The sequence below is a fragment of the Macrobrachium rosenbergii genome, chromosome 48 (assembly GCF_040412425.1).
Source record: "Macrobrachium rosenbergii isolate ZJJX-2024 chromosome 48, ASM4041242v1, whole genome shotgun sequence".
Taxonomy (NCBI): Eukaryota; Metazoa; Arthropoda; class Malacostraca; order Decapoda; family Palaemonidae; genus Macrobrachium; species Macrobrachium rosenbergii.
This window is the reverse complement of record NC_089788.1, coordinates 60,173,127-60,194,869: the sequence shown is the minus strand read 5'-3', so window position 1 is coordinate 60,194,869 and position 21,743 is coordinate 60,173,127. Positions and strand designations below refer to the sequence as shown.

The following is a 21,743-nucleotide window of genomic DNA, read 5'->3' as shown; positions in this document are numbered from 1 at the left end:
CCATCATAATAAACTATTCACTTTAATCAATATAAGTCTAAGTCTAATTAATCATGTCTGAAAAAAAAATTGCAGTAATTAAGTAATAGTATACTCAACCCAGAAGTAGAATTTCATAACTAAAACATAACTAGACTATCATACGTTCACCTAAATTAACTGTATCATCCATTTTGATCCATTCTATAAAATAAATAGGAAATACACACAGTAACTGATACTTGATGCATGTCACAATAAAATAAACATTTTAATATCTGATCTCCCTTTGAGGTTAGAAGTGAAATGAGTTCTCTCCACTTTTCTTTTACATAAACTTTATTTATAGTGTTTTTTCAAGATTTCAAAAGCCTTCCTATTGGTTTTCATCCTTATGCTTCCACGTCTACTGTTTTCTGCGTTCTTTTCTGAACTCCTCTCACCACAAGTCCAAAAACCATTATCCTTTGACACTGTAACCCACTTTACCAAAACTGGACGGCACATCATAACACAACCTCCTAACTCACACCATGATCTTCTCACTGTATGCTGGCCATGAAACTCAGCACTTCAAACCCATGTCTCTTCAAAATTACCTCTTGTCTTTGTCAGTCAGTTCTCATGTCTGTACTGCACAGAGTAACACATCCTTGTTTGCATTTAAAGTTATTACTTTATTTACAATTGGGATACTTTTAATTACTAGAAGTCCAGCATTACTTAACAATTCTTCCAGGATGTTGCTACACATTCTTACTGTTCTCTTAGTACCTACTTCAAAGTCCTATGTGTCACTAAGGTAGCAGAAATGCTCTACCTCTTATAAGGCCTGGCCCTCTACCATAACTTGTTACTCTAACTCTCACTCATCTCCAATTACTCTTGTTGTACTGTTATTTACTCTTCTTATGCATTTTGAGCATCAAAAATCTTGTACTGTTTGCAATCTTAGGCAACTCCTGCAGCACATCTGTTACATACATAATACTGAGTTGTCACCAAAATTTTTCTGCAACCCACCAAAGTATATTACATAGTGTGAACATTTGTCTTATATATTTTATTGCATGCTGGTACCATGTTTTGGAGCATACAAATAGTTTCCAGATTAATAAATTTTGTGTAAGAAAGTTTTATTTTATGCATAGTACAAGGACTAGGTAGTTTTATTAAATTTAATATTTGACTCTCAAAAAGGTGGAGAGTGATTGTTTATAAATATATCCCTCTGATCAAGTTTTTTTTTATGAATCACATCAATATTTTTACGGCACTACACATCATTACGAAGTCATGATGAAGAGCTACAGGTGGTTCACCATCTTCAACATGGATAAGAGCATGAGGAAGATCTTAAAGCTCTAGTGCATATTCCGAGTCCATTTCAAACTGGATCCTGACTTTTCAGCTGTATCTGAATCTGAGATCCTAAGCCTTGAACAGACAAATGGTTGCTTTGTACAGCAAAGTCAAGGTCAGTTTGTCAGCTCCCAACTTGTGAAATTTTGTTTTTTAAATTTACTACATTTTTGCATTCAGTCTTTACACAGGCTATATGTGCTTTCCAGTTATGGTGTGTGTGTCAAAGATTAAGCATAAGAACTTTGCTGTTTTATTTATGGGTATGTGATGATCCCTAATATTTAAGTTAGTCCATTCATTGTCTTTCCACTTAAATTTTTACAGAACACACCTACTGTGGTCTTGTCTGCAAGGAACTAGAAAAGTAATTATTTCAGAACACACCTACTGTGGTCTTGTCTGCAAGGAACTAGAAAAGTAATGATGAGGTTCAGTGTGTTTACTTCACCACAGCATTCCTGATGACGCATTTGGCAAGTCTAACGTTAACACTGAGTAGCACACAGGTAGTGCTCGAGTTATGATAATTAGACTTACGATAATTCGCTTTTACGATGGGATTAGCAATTAATATCGATACGACAATATTTTGAAAATATGTATTTTTAAATTTCGCGGGCGACTGGCTCAGGCAACAACGTACAATCAGGCAGCGTACGGCGTACGATACGTTGGCCTGAGAGGCTGCAATAGGTACATTAATTCAATGAGCTGACCTCACTTGCCCTCGTTGTGTCGGAAGTTAAAACAGGTCAGTGTTCGTGTGCAATTTTTGTGCGTTTGTAAATACAGGTAGTGCACGAGTGACGATAATTCGTCTTACGATAATTCAAGTTTACGATGGAGTTAGCAATTAATACCGGTACGACAATATTTAGAAAATATTATTAAATTTCGAGCGGGCACAAGCAACAGCGTACACTACAATTGCCGTAGAACCAGGCAGCAAGAAAGACCAACTTACAATAGACCAACTTTTTCTCCATCTCTTTATTCTATCTTCTAGTTAAAAAAGTAAGAGAATAATAAAAGCATTGTTAGTAACCTTATACTCTTGCGAAAATGCGTACAGCCATAAACAACCGAACGAGACCCTGTTGTTTTGCTAATAACCGAATCGGATAACAACTGTTTTGCTTGTATTCCAACCATCGTACGGTTAAACAATTATCGTAGTTATGTTAAAAATGACGTTAAGTACTGATATGTTTTTACACTACCCTTATCCGCTTTGGAGGAAAGATCGGCAAGGAAATATACTGCTGCAGTAAAATTAAGCTGCAAGTTGTAGCTGACGCTGAGGTAAGAATGTTCAAGCTGCTATTGACTATAAATTATCGTACATTGGCAACATGGATGAAACTCGACCGCAAATAAAAATTATATTTTTATGATAAAATAAAGTTTTGTACATACTTACCCGGCAGATATATACTTAGCTATAGTCTCCGACGTTCCCGACAGAAATTCAAATTTCGCGGCACACGCGACAGGTAGGTCAGGTGATCTACCATACCCGCCGCTGGGTGGCGGGAATAGGAACCATTCCCGTTTTCATATCAGATTTTCTCTTCCACCTGTCTCCTGAGGGGAGGCTGGGAGGGCCATTAATCGTATATATCTGCCGGGTAAGTATGTACAAAACTTTATTTTATCATAAAAATATAATTTCTGTACATGCAACTTACCCGTCAGATATATACTTAGCTGATTGGCACCCTTGGAGGAGGGCAAGAGACAGCTAATAACTAAAAAACGGGAAACAACATATGTTGTAGGAAAAAACAAAAACCATGGTTCTTACCTGATTGGGCAGAAGACTTCATGGATACTGTCTATGAGTCTGCATGCCTCAAGAGCTTCAGCGAGGAAGTGACCTAAGACTGACAGCCCTTCTGGATCATATCAATGGGGAAAAACCCACTTACATGACAGAGCCTGTTATGGATCGTGTCAATGGGGATTAACCCACTTACAAGACAGAGCCCTCTACCTGAATCATATCAATGGGGGCTATCCCTCTTACATGACAGAGCTAAGTAATAAAAACTACAAGGAGCTAACAACCAAACCCGACCACCTGACCAAGCCTAACCTTGTTAGTGATACGAGATGAAAGAGAGAGACCCTCAACACTCTTCCAGCCGACCATAAAAAACACAACAAATCATTAAAAGTAACAACCAAAAAACTAGACTAAAGGGATTAGCTTCAGCTCCTTGACCCAGCACCGAATCCGCGGATACGTAAGCTCCTAGAGAGAAGCACTTCTCATATGTAACACGAACATCTCTCAAATAATGAGAAGCAAACACTGAGTTACATCTCCAGTACGTAGAGTCCACAGCTATGGCTCTCACCTCATGAGCATTCACTCTTAGGAGCTGTAAATGTTCGTCTTTGCATGAAAGATGAGCCTCCTTGATAACATCCTTAATGAAGAAAGCCTGGGCGTTCTTGGAAATTGCTCTTGAAGGATCCTTGACAGAGCACCAAAGACTTTCAGCGTTACCTCCGAGCTGTTTCTTTCTCTCCAGATAATATCTAAGGCTTCTTACTGGACAGAGTGTGTGTTCTAGCTCCTGTCCTGAAATATCGGAGAGTCCCTTGACCTCAAAACTCCTAGGCCAAGGTTTTGAAGGGTTCTCGTTCTTTGCTAAGAAGAGAGGCTGAAAGGAGCAGATCGCAGAGTCCTTCTTAAAGCCTACAGAACCTTCCAAAGCCTGTAATTCGCTCAATCTTTTGGCAGAAGCAAGAGCGAAAAGAAACAACGATTTCCTGGTTAAATCCCTGAAAGAGGCAGATCGAGGAGGCTCAAACTTATCAGACATTAAGAATTTTAAGACCACGTCCAAATTCCAGCTGGGAGGTCTAGGGGACTTGTTTTTAGAAGTTTCAAAAGACCTTATAAGGTGGTGAAGGTCTTTATTATCAGAGATGTTAAGACCTCTGTGTCTAAAAACTGAGGACAGCATGCTCCTATACCCCTTGATGGTGGAAACCGCCAGGTTACACTGCTCCCTTAGATAAAGAAGGAAATCCGCTATCTCCATTACAGAGGTACTGGAAGAGGACACTTTCTTAGTTCGACACCATCTCCTAAAGACTTCCCACTTCGACTGGTAGAGGCGCAAGGTAGAAGATCTTCTGGCTCTGGCGATAGCCCTCGCAGCCTTGCGCGAAAATCCCTTCGCTCTAACCAGTCCTTCGACAGTCTGAAGGCAGTTAGGTTTAGAGCGGGAAGGTTCTTGTGATATCTGTCGAAGTGGGGCTGTTTGAGAAGATCGCTCCTGAGAGGGAGCGACCTGGGAAAGTCTATCATCCATTCCAGTACCTCTGTGAACCAGTCCCGGGATGGCCAAAAGGGAGCGATCAGGGTGAGCTTGGTGCCCTTTGAAGAAACGAACTTTCTTATCACCTCCCCTAGAATCTTGAACGGGGGAAAAGCATAGCCGTCTAGACCGTCCCAATCTAGGAGAAGGCCGTCTATTGCTACTGCACTGGGGTCCGAGATTGGGGAGCAGTAGTTCTCCAACCTCTTGTTCCAATGGGTGGCAAAGAGGTCGATATGAGGTCTCCCCCACAGGAACCACAGCCTTTCGCAAACCTCTTGATGAAGAGACCATTCCGTGGGAAGAACCTGGTCTTTCCTGCTGAGCAGATCCGCTCTCACATTCCTTTCTCCCTGAACAAATCTGGTGAGGAGAACGATGTTTCTCTCCCCCGCCCATAACAGAAGGCTCCTTGCTGCGATGTACAGGGAGAAGGAATGAGTCCCTCCTTGCTTCCTGATATAAGCCAGGGCTGTGGTGTTGTCTGAATTGACAAGAACTACTGACCCCTTGACCAGAAGTTCGAATCGGGCAAGAGCTAGATGAATGGCTACTAGCTCCTTCATGTTGATGTGCCAGGACCTCTGATCCGTGTCCCAGGTGCCTGACACTTCTTCCGAGCCTAGTGTCGCTCCCCAACCCGACTCCGACGCGTCTGAGAACAACACTAGGCGAGGGTTCGGCGGTTGCAGAGGAATTCCTAGACCCAGCTTCTGAGGGTCTAACCACCAACGGAGATGTTCCTTTACTTGACATGAGATCTGAAAGGAGTCCGACAACTCTTGGGACTTCCGATCCCAAGATTCTTTCAGGAAGAACTGTAGAGGTCTGAGGTGAAGCCTTCCTAGAGTAACGAACTGTTCCAGCGAGGAAATGGTCCCCAGCAGACTCATCCATTCCCTCGCCGAACATCTGTCTTTCTCTAGAAAGTCTGTCACCTTTTGAAGGCAGCGTTCCCTTCTTTCCAGGGAGGGAAACGCTCGAAAACCCCGAGAATCCATCCGAATCCCCAGGTAGACAATTTCCTGCTGAGGAATCATCTGAGACTTCTCGAGGTTCACAAGAAGTCCTAGAGACTGGACCAGGTTTAAAGTACGAGAAAGGTCCTCCAGACAACGGTTCTTCGAATTGGACCGAATTAGCCAGTCATCGAGATACAAGGAAATCCTCACCCCCTCCAAATGCAACCAGTGAGCTACATTCCTGAGAATGGTCGTGAACACTTGGGGAGCTGTGGAAAGTCCGAAGCACAGAGACCTGAACTGAAACCAGGAACTTCCTGGAGGAGGGATGGATGGGAACGTGGAAGTAAGCATCCTGAAGGTTCAGGGACACCATCCAATCTCCTTGACGAAGTGACGACAGAACTGAAGACGTCGTCTCCATAGAGAACTTTTTCTTGATGACGAACGAGTTCAGGGAGCTCACGTCCAAGACCGGTCTCCACCCTCCCGAAGATTTTGGCACTAGAAAAAGCCGGTTGTAAAATCCCGGGGAGTGAAGATCTTGTACCGGTTCTATGGCAGCCTTTTCTAGCATTTGTTCGACGGCTAGCAGAAGGGCTTGCCTCCGCACAGGATCCTTGTATCTCGCCGATAACTCCCTCGGAGTTGTTGTCAAGGGAGGTTTCGAAATGAAGGGAATGAGGTACCCCTTCCTCAAGATAGAGAGGGACCATTCGTCCGCCCCCTTCTGTGCCCAGGCTTCGGCGAACTTTAGAAGTCTGGCACCTACTGGAGTCTGGAGGACTTGCTTCTCGCTTGGACTTCCTGGAAGGAGTCCTGAAGGTCTAGATCTTCTTTCAGGCCAACGCCTCCTGATAGACCTGGATCCTCGAAAGGGCTCCTGAAAGGGGGTCTTCTCCTTCTTAGCAAGTGGAGCAGTAGGTCTCATCCTCTTAGACGACTGTGCCAGCAGATCCTGAGAAGCTTTCTCAGACAAAGAACGAGAGACCTCCTTCACAGTCTCTTGCGGGAAAAGATGGCTAGACAGAGGAGCGTACAAGAGGGAAGACCTCTGGAGAGGAGAGACCGATTTGGAGAGGAAAGCACTGAAGACTGACCTCTTCTTAAGCAGGCCAGTGCCGAACAGGGAAGCGATCTCCATAGAGCCGTCATTAACAGCCTTGTCCAAGCAAGACAACACACTGCTGAGGTCCTCCATACTGACTGAGTCCTCTTCAAGACTCCTCTTAGCTAAGGCCCCTAGAGACCAGTCCATAAAGTTAAAAACTTCCAGCACGCGGAAAAGGCCCTTGAGGAAATGATCCAATTCACAAAGTCCCCAAGAAGCCTTGGCCGAATTAAGGGAGAGTCTTCTGGAAGAATCAACAAGCGAAGAGAAGTCTGAGCCAGCCGATGAGGGGAGAGCTAACCCCATCGGTTCCTTAGTCTCGTACCACATTCCCGCTCTTCCCGAAAGCCTAGAGGGAGGCAAGGAGAAGACAGTCTTGCCGGAATCCTTCTTCAAAGAGAGCCACTCTCCGAAGCCTTTAAGTGCTTTCTTCATGGAGATCGTAGGACGCATTTTAACTAAAGAGGAAGATTTCGAGGCCTTGGTGCTCGAGAGCATGGAACCAGGAGAAGGAGGAGAAGCAGGCTTGAGGGAATCTCCATACTCCTGAACCAGTAAAGTTGTCAACCTCTTGTAATCAGAAACGGTGATATCCTTAGGGGATTCGTCCTCCGATAACGCCTCCAGGCCAGAAGGAGGAGGAGAACGTCTGGAAGTAGAAGGGCACTTGCCAGAAGAAGAGCGCCTAGAAGGAGAGGAGCCTTTGTCCACTGGAGAGCGACGATCCGGAGAGAAGCGCCTGCAAGATGACTGGCGCCTGACAGGAGAAGAGGCTCGAACGGAAGAGGAGCCCTTGCTGGGAGAGGGGCGCCTAACAGAAGAGAGGGAGGCTGGAGAGGAACTTCTACGAGGCGAAGAACGAGACTGACGAGCAGAGCGTTTGACTGTGGAGAAAGCATCTCCAACAGGAGAAAACCGATGACGACGAGGGCGCGGCGCCTGGGTGAGAGGCGCTATCCGCCGATAAGAGCGCCTAGGAGAGAAGCGCCTACAAGGAGAGGAGCGCCTACCAGGAGAGGAGCGCCTAACAGGAGAGGAGCGCCTACAGGAGAGGAGCGCCTACCAGGAGAGGAGCGCCTGGAAGGAGAGGAGCACCTGCAAGGAGAGGAGCGCCTACCAGGAGAGGAGAGCCTGGAAGGAGAGGAGCGCCTGCTGCTGGAGGGGCGCTTAACAGGAGAAGAACGCTTCACAGAAGACGACTTGCTGGGAGAAGAGTGTCTCTTGGAGGACTTGATCGGAAGAGAGGCATCCTTCCGACGAGAGGAGCTCTTTGATAAAGAGCCAGCAAGAGCAGCGAGCTGAGCCTGGAGGCCTACCAGGATCTGCTTGGTGGACTCCTGACCACCAGAAGAAGAGGAGGGAGATCTTCGAGTTCTCTTCTTTGCAACAGGAGAACCTTCAGGGAAGCGCTCAGGGCTAGAGTCCAATGCGTCTCCTCTAGGAGCCTTCCAAGTCCTCTTCAAAGGGCGCGACTCCTCAGCCGAACTCCAACCACGCTTAGGAGAAGAAGAAGCAGAAGACGAAACACTTCTTCAAGATCCCTTTTCTACGGCGATCTAAGGCAGCCTGGGGACGCGTCAACAGGCGCTGCCGAAGGGCGCCTGACCGTTGGGAGCGCTCTTCATCCCCCTTGCGGCTGTCGACATTCCTCCTCCACTGGGTCTGGGAGTTTGGAAGAGGTCTAGGCCTAGGAGCGATGCAGAGCCGGTCAGACGCCCCCTCCACTACACTGGGGACACTACACACATCACTATCACTTCTCACTTTCTTTTCCTCCAAAGCACGCATCTGCAACTGCATCTTGCGGATCGTAGCCTTCATTGCAGCCATCTCCGACGACGAATCCACAGGTTCGACGAAGGGTGAAGGAGCTGAAACAACTGGAGTGACAGGCGAATCTGGAAGAGTGTTAGGTTCTAAATCTACCTCCTTAGAAAGAGACCTACTTGAGCTTCTAGAAGAAGCCTTCCTAACTCTATCCTTCTCCAACTTGCGTACATAAGAGTTCAACGCCTTCCATTCCAGATCAGTGAGATTCTCACATTCAACACACGTGTTCTCAATAGAGCAATCATTCCCCCTACACCTCGAACACACAGTATGAGGATCTACCGAAGCTTTCGGTAGTCTCACCTTACAATCAGACCTAACACAAACACGAAACACAGGTGCAACACTCTGATCAGACATTCTTACAGAAAATACCAAAGCCGAAATCAAAATCAGTCCACAAAAGCGTATGCCAAGCCAAAGATCCAATACGTCACCAAAGGTCAGTCCAAAATAATCCTCAGCAAGCGAAAAATGAAAGTCTAAGCAGAAGGAACCAACAACAGATGTTGCCGGAACCAGCGACAGAGAAAATCTGATATGAAAACGGGAATGGTTCCTATTCCCGCCACCCAGCGGCGGGTATGGTAGATCACCTGACCTACCTGTCGCGTGTGCCGCGAAATTTGAATTTCTGTCGGGAACGTCGGAGACTATAGCTAAGTATATATCTGACGGGTAAGTTGCATGTACAAAATTGGAAAGTATTTTAATCAAAACTACTGGACATGAAAGAAAACATATTACTGCTGTTTTCACGCCGATAAAAGATACATACGAAAAGCTCGTGGTATGATGATGAAATCAAGAGAAAATATCAAACGGAATCTTGATTTTTTTTGTTTACACAAAACAAACAGCCAGCCGCCAACGTCATCTACTAACGAAAAAAATGGCTAAAATAATTTCACAACGAGACTTATTTAAGTTATATTTCGACATAAAAACACTTCGTATAACGAAAATACATATGTCCCTTATAAATAAAGTATCTAGAGATTCATTTACGCTAACTAGAAGCAAGAAATGCCCTCTCAACCGAGTTAAATGCATCGAAATAAAGACCGCGTGATTGATTCCGAAACCAAAACATTTGATCGCTATGATCGGAATTTATAATGCAAAAGCAGTATAAGAATATTTACGATTGGATACAGTGTAGTAAAGCATAACTTTTTAAAAGATTCATGGAAAATATGCACATTCGTTATTTTGATGTTTGTATAATACAGCGGTGTTATGTGAAAATAGAATACAGTATAATGTAGGCTAGGCTACCGTATATGATATACGAAAGTGCAGGCCAGGCCTTGTTTGTTATTCAGTTTCTCTTTATACTGACTTATCATGTCAGTCTGCATTGAACCTGCAGAATTAGCTGACACTAATAATTACTATACCATATATGAATAAAGTAAACAGTGTAGTGTAGGCTAGGCTACCATATATGTATAGATGGTACTGATTACCCTATTGTAGGCTAGGCCATATTCGAGTTACGACTTTTTCAACAAACGATGGGTTTTTTGGAACCTAACCCCATCGTAAGTAGGGGAATACCTGTATAGTAAAATTGTACATGTAAATGTTATTTTTTATTCCAACTCGTAGTTGATTACTAACATCACCTACTGCCAGTGTGAAGGACCTACATTTTTTCAAAATGGGAAAGTCTTTAGAATAAATAACATCTAATCACACTTGAAAAGTATGTCTGTTGTAAGTTTTTAACCCTTTGTGAGCGGGTGTAGTCAAATGACGGCTGTTTACAGCTTTAGGGTAACTTCCAGGTATTGTCCTCTGACGATCAACATTTCGCTCCATAGTTTGAATTTTGCAGGAAAATTGTTCAGATTACTTCCACGGGCCATAAATGACTCATGGCAACTCTTATAGCAACTATAATAGCTAGTCGGACTCAGTAGAGGACTGAGAGATCAGTTTGCCTTGAGATGTCGAAGGGGAATGCTGTCCACCATTCCCATCCAATGATGCCTTGTAAATATTTTACAGTAAATATACTCCGAATTTGTTACCAATTTTAGTTATTATCTGTTATGATATTGTGCATGCTGTAATTATAATTTTACAAAATAAAAAAAATTATTAGAAAAAATTTATAACTTGGTAAAATTAGCATATTTTTTTACTGTCTTGGTAAAGAGGCCCAGTACAGGGTTGGAAATATTTACTTTCAACTTCCCGTGGAAGGTACAGATTTTTTTTTTTTTTAGAATTTATTTCTTAAACCATGTGCATATGCATATCTTCCTCTTTCCATTTTTTTTAATTGGCCATCCCTAAATTTAGCCTGGTTTAGGAGTGTGCTTAATATAAATTTTAAGCCAGACTGTGAGGGTTAATGAAAACTGGCAAGTGATCACATACAATAAAAGTGAGTAAAGTATCTCCATGCAGTAGCACAGGCTTGTATATCAGAAAAAAAGCTCTCGTGATTTGTTTTTATTTTCATCCTCTATGGCTGTGAAGACTTGTATATCAGAGAAAAGAGCTACTGGGATTTATTTTTATTTTTATCCTCTATGGGATGATCTACATGGGAGACTGAATCTACATTAGACCTATCATTCTGTGATCCAAACTGGGTTGGTGCCAGTATCTTGCTTTAATGTAGGTGCCATACAAGTTGTACATTTACCATTTTCTCTAACAATCTGCACAAGTAACTTGTAAGGGAAATTGATCTGCATAGTCTGGAGGTGAATAATTATGGCCCCATGTCATTCTTTAAGAAACAAATTTCTGCGCCACAAATGAAAATGAAATTGTGGAATGTATGACTTAGCTAATGGTCATTTGTGCGTCATATACTAGAATTCTGTTATCCAAATATGAGCGAGTAAAAAATATCTACGGATCTTCAAAGGTAACTCTGTACCCTTCCTCACCTTACCTTGTCAATACCACAGAACTCTAAACACTCAGTATGCTTATAAACAACACCCATTACACATTAAACTGAAAACTTTATGCCAAAGGCTATTTATATAGCAACCTTCCTCCCGCCCCAATATCTGTAACAAAATATACTGCAAAAGCACAATTAAAAAAAAAAAAAAAAAAAAAAAAAAAAAAAAAAATCACACTTTCTTTCCCTAGTAAATGAGACAGTTCAAGAGGAAGGTAGCTTACCTGTGTTTATCCACAGTCTACCATAGTTTTATGAATAAAATGTATTTTTATACAGCAACTTCCTTACCAGTTGTTACCATATTGTATTACCATACAAAAGATAAAAATGTGTAGGCTATGTGTGAACTATAGACTTAGGCTAGCCCAGGTGTGATACTTACAGTATAGGTATCTATATGGGAAAGTCAAAAAGGCTATTACAGCTGTATTCAAGATGAACGTAATGGTAATGAGTGTTATTTTACTTTTAAAATCCATTTATACTATATGCATTACTATACTAATATTTTACCATTATAATATGTATAAAAAACCCAATCAACCACCATTTGTAATGTTTATGTTCTTAGAATCAGCTGATTAAGCCTACTACCGAAAGAATTTGGAAAATAATTTTTTACCTGCTAAAAGAAACAAATGTATTACAAGAATTAATATTTTTATTTTTGTACATAAATATAAAATGGGTATACAAAGGTAAACTAGCATACTTTATGTTAACAGTAAAATCCCTGAAAACTGCAAAACAGCTGTTTCCCGATGTAAACATACCTCAGTTCCCCTACCCTCTCTCTCAGTACTGTATATATCCTTTAATGAAATATGAACTACTATTTCATTAACATAAAAATACAAAAACTTCAGAAGTTCACGATGCCATCGGATGAGTGTGTACATACGTATGTATGTTTACCATTTTTCTTTTTTGCTTTGCTTGATTTACTGTACTGCTTTTATTACAAGTTTAGTTGATCTTACATATGATTATCAAACATAGGAAAGTACACAATTGAATATTTCATCTCCAATCACCATAAAAATATTTAAACTGCGAATTTCATATGTAGGCAAGCCAACACCAAAAGGCTGTGTAGCAAGCTCACATGCCATGGAATGAGTGTATGCATACTTATGTGGGCACACACGATTGCATTTATTTTTTGGTCTGTAAAACTAAAAAAATAAAAATTAGATAATACAGTAAAAATATAAAAGAAAACTAGCACAAAATATAAGCAAAATAGTGTATGAGTCTGTGTGTTACTATATTAGCTTGAATGTAAATACACCATTCTCTTTCTCTCTACTGTACATATCCTTTAATGAAATATCAATTACTATACCTTAAACATAAAAACACAAAACTAAAACTTCAGAAAGTTTACAACTCTATCAAATGAGTGCGTACATACGTAGGTATGTGTTGCCATATTTTTTGCTTTGTCTGATTTACTGTACCATACTTCATTACAAGTATAGTTGACTCTATGATTATCACACACATTATAAAAGTACACAAGAGATTACTTTATCAATGTTGATATTGCATCTCTAATCACCGTAATATTTAAAATCTGAATTTCATATGTAAGCAAAACAAAACCAAACAGGCTACAGCAAGTTTACCCATGCCACGGAATTAGTGAGTACATTTTTTTTTTTTTTTTTTTTTTTGCTTTGCTCGATTTATTGTACCATATTTCATCACAAGTTTAGTGATATTAAATATGATTATCACAAATATCATAACAGTACACAAGATATTTTATTACTGTTGATATTTCACCTTGGCTCTTTCTCTCTCTCTCTCTTTACACATGGCTGCACTTATCTTTTGGTTTGAAAGAATAAAAAATGAGAAAATACAGTAAAACTATACACAAGAATACTGTAGCATAAAATATAAATAATACGTGAAGAAGTGTGTGTGTGTGTTACTGTACTTAGACTTTGATGTAAACATAGCTCGTTTATTGTTCTCTCTATCTCAGTACTGTACATATCCTTCAACAAAATATGAATTACCACATCATAAACATAACATGAATCCAAATAAGCTCTATCAAGTCAGGTCTACCCAGCCCCCTCCACCCATCCAATACTGATTTCCCCCACCCCCTACCCCCAGCCATAGATACTGCTTCCCTGCTCCACCCACCTTCCAAAACAACCTCCTTCTCTGAGCCTTCCTCTACCCAGCCTTACTGGCCCTTCCTCTCCGATGGTACCAAGCCATCCGACCCCCCACCACCATGGAAACTTCTTGAGGCCACCCCCGACCCCTAAAACCCTTTCCCGGTCAGTCCAAGCATTGGCAGTGTTACCAACACATTCTTGAGGTTGCACAGCATTGCCAACCATCTGAGGTCTTTGATCCCTGGGTCCAGGCGTGTTAGATAATGTCGAGTTCCAGATAATGGTGATCTGGATAACTGAGGGATGACTGTAGTAGCAGCTATGACTTGAACCAGCGACAATGGTCTCTTGTTTGTCACTTTTCATAAGTTGTATTTTAACAGATCTTTAACATTTACAATTGATTCCTGATCCCCTTTACCTGCAGACAGTAACCAGATTCACTGAACAGCAACACCAACATGCAGTAAGTGTGCCTTGCTGTCTAACTTCTCAGTTCCAGATGACCTTTATTCCTCCCACCTTTGGACTAGGATGTCATGCAACTGGAACTTCATTAGTTCAAGTGAATATGAAATGCATTACTACCCTATTCTCCTTGCATTTTAACACATTTTGATCTATTTAATTTTTTTTTTTAAGTAGGTGGAATCTCTTCTCCTTTTCTTCCTGTACCTCCCTTTACGTCCTCTTACTTTTCCTAATGAACACCAAACTCTAGGGAAGCTTGAATTTCAAGTCAATGGCCCTGTAGTCATGTTCCATATGAATAGGTTTCATCCTCTGAATAATAATCATAATACAGGTAGTCCTTGAGTTACGATCTTTTGTTTCATGATATTTTGAAGTTGCGATGGGGTTACCAGTTACAATGGTGATAGTACTGATACGACAATATTGAAAATATTTTAAAATTTTGCGCATGATGGATGCACGCAACAATGTAGTCAGGCAGCTTACGGTGTACTGTACATTGGCCCTAGAGGCTGGGATGTGGGTATCTCATGCCCTGACCTAGACCTCATTCGCCGTCTATGGAGTTAAGTTGGGTCAGTGTTAGTGTGTGATTTTTGTCCATTTTACTGTACATAAACTGTTTAAAATGCAAATTTGTGTAAGATCAGCATGTCTGCCAAACCCATAACTGAGTCTCCTGCTGATGTGACAAAGAGGCATTCCATCACTTTAGAGCAGAAAATGAAAATTATCAACCAGCATGCCACAAAAAGGCAGTCACAGCCATCACATGTGACACACATCTATCACAGCCAACAGTATCCGCCATCATTAAGGGGAGCGTCCGGCAACCCATGGGGTCCGGAAACCCATTTTCGGTTTATGACGGTTTTGGGTAGGAAAACCACTCTACTTTAAGTTTCAAACAATTTTTTTTTATGAAATATGTATAAATCATGGCTAAAAAGGCTTCAATCTACACTTATCTATGCCTCCTCTAGCACGGGGGGTCACGCAAGCAACACTAATCCGGTAGGGAACTTTTTTCTGTCCTGAGTACCGGAAATTTTTTTCTATAGTCTCTCCCTAATTTAGAGATCTGTTTTCCTAAATGAACTCGACATTTTCTTTGAATGATACGAGTTTTCTAAAAAACCAAAGATAAGCCAGTAAAGTAAGTTCTGTTAATTTCTTCGTCTTTTCGTAGAGATTTGTAATGATTTTGCGTCATTATCATATTCATAGTAGCATAAGGTAAAAGAGATGTTAATCAAGTAAGCTAAAAGCGTGAAATGTGGTCAGTGATAAAAAAGACAAATGTATAATCGCCCACACGCATTGTCTGTTCACAGTGTTTATCTGAAGTTATAATTTTTCAAACTTATGTATACTGAATTCTATTCCAACAATCTTAATAAAAATGACAGTATATGTTTATAAATATGGTTTCTATATGTCCTCCAAATTTCAAGTCTCTAGGTTTACTTCAGAATTTACAGAAGTAAATGTAGTATATGAAAACTTTGAAGTTCGTTTTCTCAAAGTTAAGATTTTCGGAAAAAATTTAATTATACTTTTTTGTTTATCGACCGATTTTAGTCGTTCAAAAACCAAATAATAGAGCATTAAAATGTCTAAATATTCATAGCACAGAATTTTTAAATTTGATTTTTACCTATTGAAATTATCGATTAAAAAATAAAAAAATACTACGTAAAAAATATATAATAAAAAAAACTAAAAAATTTTTAAAAATCCCAGTAATTAGTTTTTAGTAGAGAAAATTATCTTTCAAATGGTTTTGAATGAGAAAATCGATTGAAAAACAAAAAGTTTATAGAGTTTGAAAAACCCCATTTTCCCATAAGGTTAATGTAAAGTGGACGGTCCCCTTAAGGACAAGAAATGGATAATGGACACTGTAAGGCATCTGCTTTAGTTCATTCAATGATTGTAACATAGAAGAGGGCAATGCCTCTGGAAGAAATGAAGCAGTTACTGGTCAAGTGGATGGACGACCGGATACAAATGCATAAGCCACTCAGCCTCTTGACCATTCAAAGGTGCGCTTCCTTTTCAGGGAACTAAAGAAACACTACAATGAAACCCACAACAAAGGTTTTATAGCAAGCCATGGATGATTTCAGCATTTCAAAAACAGCCATAATTTTCATTGTGTGAAAATTAGTGGTTAAGCAGAAAGCACTGATGCCAAAGGAGCAGCTAAATTTAAGGGTGCTTTGCAAAAGACCAATGTTGATGAAGGGTACTTGCCAGAGCAAATCTTTAATGTCGATGAAACAGGACTATTTTAAGAGCAGATGCTTGAACAGTCCTACGTCCACAAAGACAAAAACAATGCCTGGGTTTAAGACATACAAAGATCAACTGTCTCTTCTGCTTGGGGGAAATGTGGCTGAGTTTAAACTTAAGCCAGTCCTGGTTTATCACTCCGCAAATCCAAGGGAATTAGCAAGAATCAGCAAACATATGCTTCTTGTGCATTACCGGCATAATAAGAAAGCAAGAATGACTGCACTCCTATTCGAAGACTGTAAAAGATTATTGTAGGGAAAACAACATTCCCTTCAAAGTTCTGCTGATTCTGGACAATGTTCTCAGCCATCCTCAGCACATCAGTGATATTAACGAGAAAGTAAAAGTTGTGTTTCTGCCACCAAACACAACTTCTCTCATACAACCCATGGAATCAGGGTGCCATGGATACGTTAAAGGCCTATTATCTTTGGAACAAATGTGCGCAGGCTGGTCAGGATACGGATAATGAGGTTAAAGAGCTCAGAACTTTCTGGAAGGAATTAAATGTTCTTATTGTTACTATTATTAAAAAAAGTTTAACCAGACCACTGAGCTGACTATCAGCTCTCATAAGGGCTAGCCCAAAGGATTTGGATGAAATGACAGGTCTAGGCTAGAAGCCTAGTACTGGGACCACGATAGTGATGAATGAATGAAAATGAAAGTGAAATTAAAAGCTGCAAAAAAGGCATATGCTTTTATACTGGAACACATACACACAATAAATACATTTATACTCATGTTTCCATATATACACACTAAAAAAGGTATATCAAAATTCAAAATAAAGTAAAATCTTAAAAGTTAAAAATGCTGATTGACTGATTTTTATATTTTATCAATTAAATCACAGCTTCTCATGAACATTAAAATGGGTATTGCTGAAAATATTGAAGATTCCGAAAAAGCCTCTTATATTAGTCCATTTCCAAAATTTGATAATTGCTGCAGGTTTTATTTTGGACATTCACACAGTACATGCTTAACTGTTATCAACACTTTGCAATCTGGGCATTTAGGAGGAGGGCCACATGGACTGTTCATTAAGTGTCCATGTGTCCAAAGAGTATGGCCTATTTGAAGATGCGTCAGACTTACTTGTGTGTCTCTCTCTCTGATGTGGTGATCTCCATTTTCCAACACTGGATTTTATGTATTTCATTATTTTCAGGTTCTTCATTCCATGTATTTTGCCATTTACTTACAATGATCGTTTTATGTATCTTATATAGTCACTAATAGGGATGTCTACATTTGCTCTTGTCATGTGGACTGTACTTTAGCTGCTTTATCAGCCTCTTCATTTCCATTAATCCCCACACATACAGGGATCCAACATATTTAAATATTATTTCCCTTATTATACAAATTATGGAGTGAAAACTTAAATTATACAATATTTTTTTTATTACAGCCTTGAATGGTTTCTATAGTGCTTTTGGAGTCACTATAAATCACAAAATTATTACATGAGGCTTCTCTTAATTTTTATGGCTGATGCTATTGCACATAATTCACCTGTAAATACCGGGGCATTATCTGGTAGAGTGAACTGATACTTTTGTCTGGGGATACCGCAAGCATATCCCACCCCGTATTGTGACTTAGATCCGTCATTGTATATTGCGTAATGTGGACCTTTTCTGATTACTGTATATGTTCTACTGTATGTTGTCTGGTATTCTGGAGTATATGCATAAATTTTTGATAAATATTTTAAGTGTGTGCAAATTCTCATTTTATTCCTTGTCCAAGGAGGTAATTTTAAGTAAAGGTAATTGTATATTTATATTTAGTGACTCAAACAATCTTCTAGCTCTAATTGGGAAAGGAGGTGGATGACTGTTTATAAACACATCTCTTAATCCAAATAATTTTTTGGTTGGAGAATCATTTGTCTGAATTCTCAGAGCACTCTTTATTGTTACTAGCTCTCTATGGAGAGTGAGACATTCAACTCATAAAGAAGACGTTGGTGATGACCGAAAAGCTCCTGAACATATTCTAAGGCCTTCATTATGAACAGGGTCTAACGTTTTCAGCATTGCATCTGATATCGAGCCATATATTTCCCTTCCATTATCAGTAATAGACAGCACTATTGGTTTATACAGTAAAGTAAGGGTATGTCTATCACCTCTCCAAGAATGTTCAATAGTTTTTTTATTAGGATTAATGCTCTTTTACATTTTGATTTCAAGTACTGTATGTTACATGGGCTTTTCCGGTCAAGTGAGTATCAAATACTAATCCCAAAAATTTTGCTGTTTGGCTAACTGGTATGGAATGACCTCTGATTTTTAAATCTATTTCTTCACCTTTTTTCCACTTTTTGTTTTTATAAAACATTACTGCTTGAGGCTTCTGTATAGAAAATTTGAAGCCTACAGATGAGGCCCATTCGTCTATTTTTGTTATAGTTTTATTAATGATTCACTCTGCATGTTTTATGTGAGATGCTGAATAATATATGGCAAAATCATCCTTGTACAAGTTACTTTTAATTCTGATACATAGATTATTGCTGATATCAGGTGTGCCACTAAGGACACTTCCTCGTGGAACACCATTTTCAACTGGAAATGTGCCTGACAATACATCATCAATTCTCACTTGAAAAGTACCATTTGTCAGAAAGTTTTCAATAAACCTGGGTAAATATCCATGGATGCTTTTTTTAAGTAACCTTTTTAATATTGCATACCTCCATGTAGTATCAGATGCTTTTCCAATGTCAAAAAAGACAGCGATAGTAATTTGTTTTCGTTCCAATTCTCTTTGTATGTGGTCTTCCAAGTTAGAAAGAGAATCCCATGTAGATCTGTTACATTGTGACCCAAATTGAGTGGGAGTCAAAATTTTATTTTCTCGAATGTGCCATGTTAGTCTGTAAGAGGTGCAAAATAATGAGCAGGTGGACATGTACTGCTGGTTTATTGGGAAAGCAGGCCGCTTTATAAAGTGGCGTGCGGACGTCAAACAATAGGATACAGGTGACCCGAGGTCAATTGTTCTCAATGTGAAACAGGACAGGTAAATACAAATGACATGAAAAAGTAAAATTAAAAGAATTGACACAATAATGTTCTGACACATGTACAATGTAAACATGCATAAATAAATCAGTAATAGTTACGTATTTACACAGATAAAAATGTGGCTATTTAGCGTGACCTAAGATTGTGGGAAAGGCACCGTAGAAAACAAGTGGTTCACCACAGAAAACCTGTTGAGCGGGGACTTTACAGTATCCTTTACCCTACAAGAGTGTGAATTCCAGTTGCAGTATGTCACAACCAAAGAAAACCTAGCACATGTTTTGTCCAGCAGGGCAGACCTCAAACTACATGAAAAGTCATTGTGGGCCAGAGGCCCAGCCATAAGTTAAGTATACCTTAGTTTAACCAGACCACTGAGCTGATTAATAGCTCTCCTAGAGCTGGCCCGAAGGATTAGACTTATTTTACATGACTAAGAACCAACTGGTTACCTAGCAATGGGACCTACAGCTTATTGTGAAATGTGAACCATATTATACTGAGAAATGAATTTCTATCACCAGAAATAAATTCCTCTAATTCTTCATTGGCAGGCCAGAGACTCGAACTCAGGCCTACCAGAGTGCTAGCCGAGAACTCTACCAACTCGTCCAATGAGGCCCAGCCATGCTGCGAACCCTAGGACCCCCAATAGCTGAAAATGATGACCCATGAGACGATGTATCCTCATCGACAATAATGCCTGCAATACAAGAATTGCAAGAACAACTTCAGCCAGCACCTCCTGCTCTGTTACTTCACTTTTGGGAGTATCACCAACTATAGCTCCTTTTGTAATATCATCAAACATGTTTGCAATTCTTGTGAAATAGAGATAACCCATAGATCAAGTTAGCCTATGTTGAACAACGTCATCATTGGCCCACTTTATGTAGATACAGTATTTGGAAAAAGGTGGAGAAGTCTCATGACATTGTTAACTTTGCCAGACAATTGAATTTAATCATAATTAATGATATAATATATTCAAGGTATAGATTAAAACACACTAGTACCACCAAGAACGATTTGATTTTGTTGCTCCCTAAGGGAAAGATTGTATTATTGTATCTCAAGCATATTCATAACACCAATCTTTGCTGTGGTGTCAATACACTTATCTCGATTTTCAGTCAAGAGTGTTGGACGCCAGCAGTGAGAGTGCTGGCCAAAAGAGTCATTCATAGCTGTTTATACTGTAAAAGGACCCTCAGAGCTTCATTGTCACGACCTCCTCAACCCCAGCTACTGAGCCCTTGAGTGACTGACGATACCATTTCATCATGTGGGACTTGATCATGCAGGTCCTATAGATCTACAGGAGGGTCACGCCTACATCCTCTTGATCACCTGTCTCAGCACTCGTGCAGCATACCTGGATCTGGTAACTAACCTGAGCACTGACACCTCCATCCTGTGCCTACACAGATTTTATGGCTGTCATGGTGCACCAGCAGAGATGTATTTAGATAATCATGCTACATTCAAGTCAGCACGTAACTTGTTGGCTAACCTTTGTGAAGAAGCAACCAAGACATTTTGGAAGCAATAAGGAATTCGCTGGAAATTCCAGACTCCACGTTTGCCCTGGATGAGTGGAATGTTTGAAAGACTAATTGGGGTGATGAACCATGCCCTGGCAGTCTCATTTGACAGAGCCTTATTCACGGAGGAACAAGCAAGAACATTGGTTAAGGAGGCCGAGTGTGATCAACAACAGTCCTCTTACATATTGTGGTGATGGCCGCGAGGATGAAGTCCTCAGTCCGTCACAACTCCTACAAGGTAGGACCATTCACTTGCTGCGTGCCACAGCGCTTAACAAAAGTATGTTAGACACTTCACCACCAAGAAGATTCATGCCGAATACTTCAGACTGGTTAACGCTCTATGAGCGTTTAGGTCACGTTGGAGCACAGAGTACATACAGGCTTTACGCCACCGTCATGATTTTGGCCCTGGAACGCTGCCGTCACTTCAATGTGGTGACGTTGTCTTTGTGAAGAAGATTGACTGTCTCCATAAATTTTGGCCTCTTGGAAAAGTTGTGCAACTGTATCCTGGAGAAGACAATGCTGAACATTACGCCAAAGTATTGTGTGAAGGTGAGGAATGTCTTGTGCCTATTGAACACATTGTGCTGTTAGAGGTAAATGACAGACACGTAAACTGTAACAGTGATGCCATGTCAAATGCAGTGAATAACGAGAATGAACTTGTAAATGTAGAACGAGATATTAATAGTGTTTTGAACGATAGTGACAATGCAGTGGTGAATACT

The 21,743-nt window shown here is 40.3% G+C and overlaps 1 pseudogene; it reads right to left on the bottom strand.

Annotated features, from left to right (window-relative positions):
* LOC136831444 (zinc finger protein 624-like) overlaps positions 1-21,743 on the bottom strand; it is a 378,392-nt pseudogene that overhangs the window by 144,517 nt on the left and 212,132 nt on the right.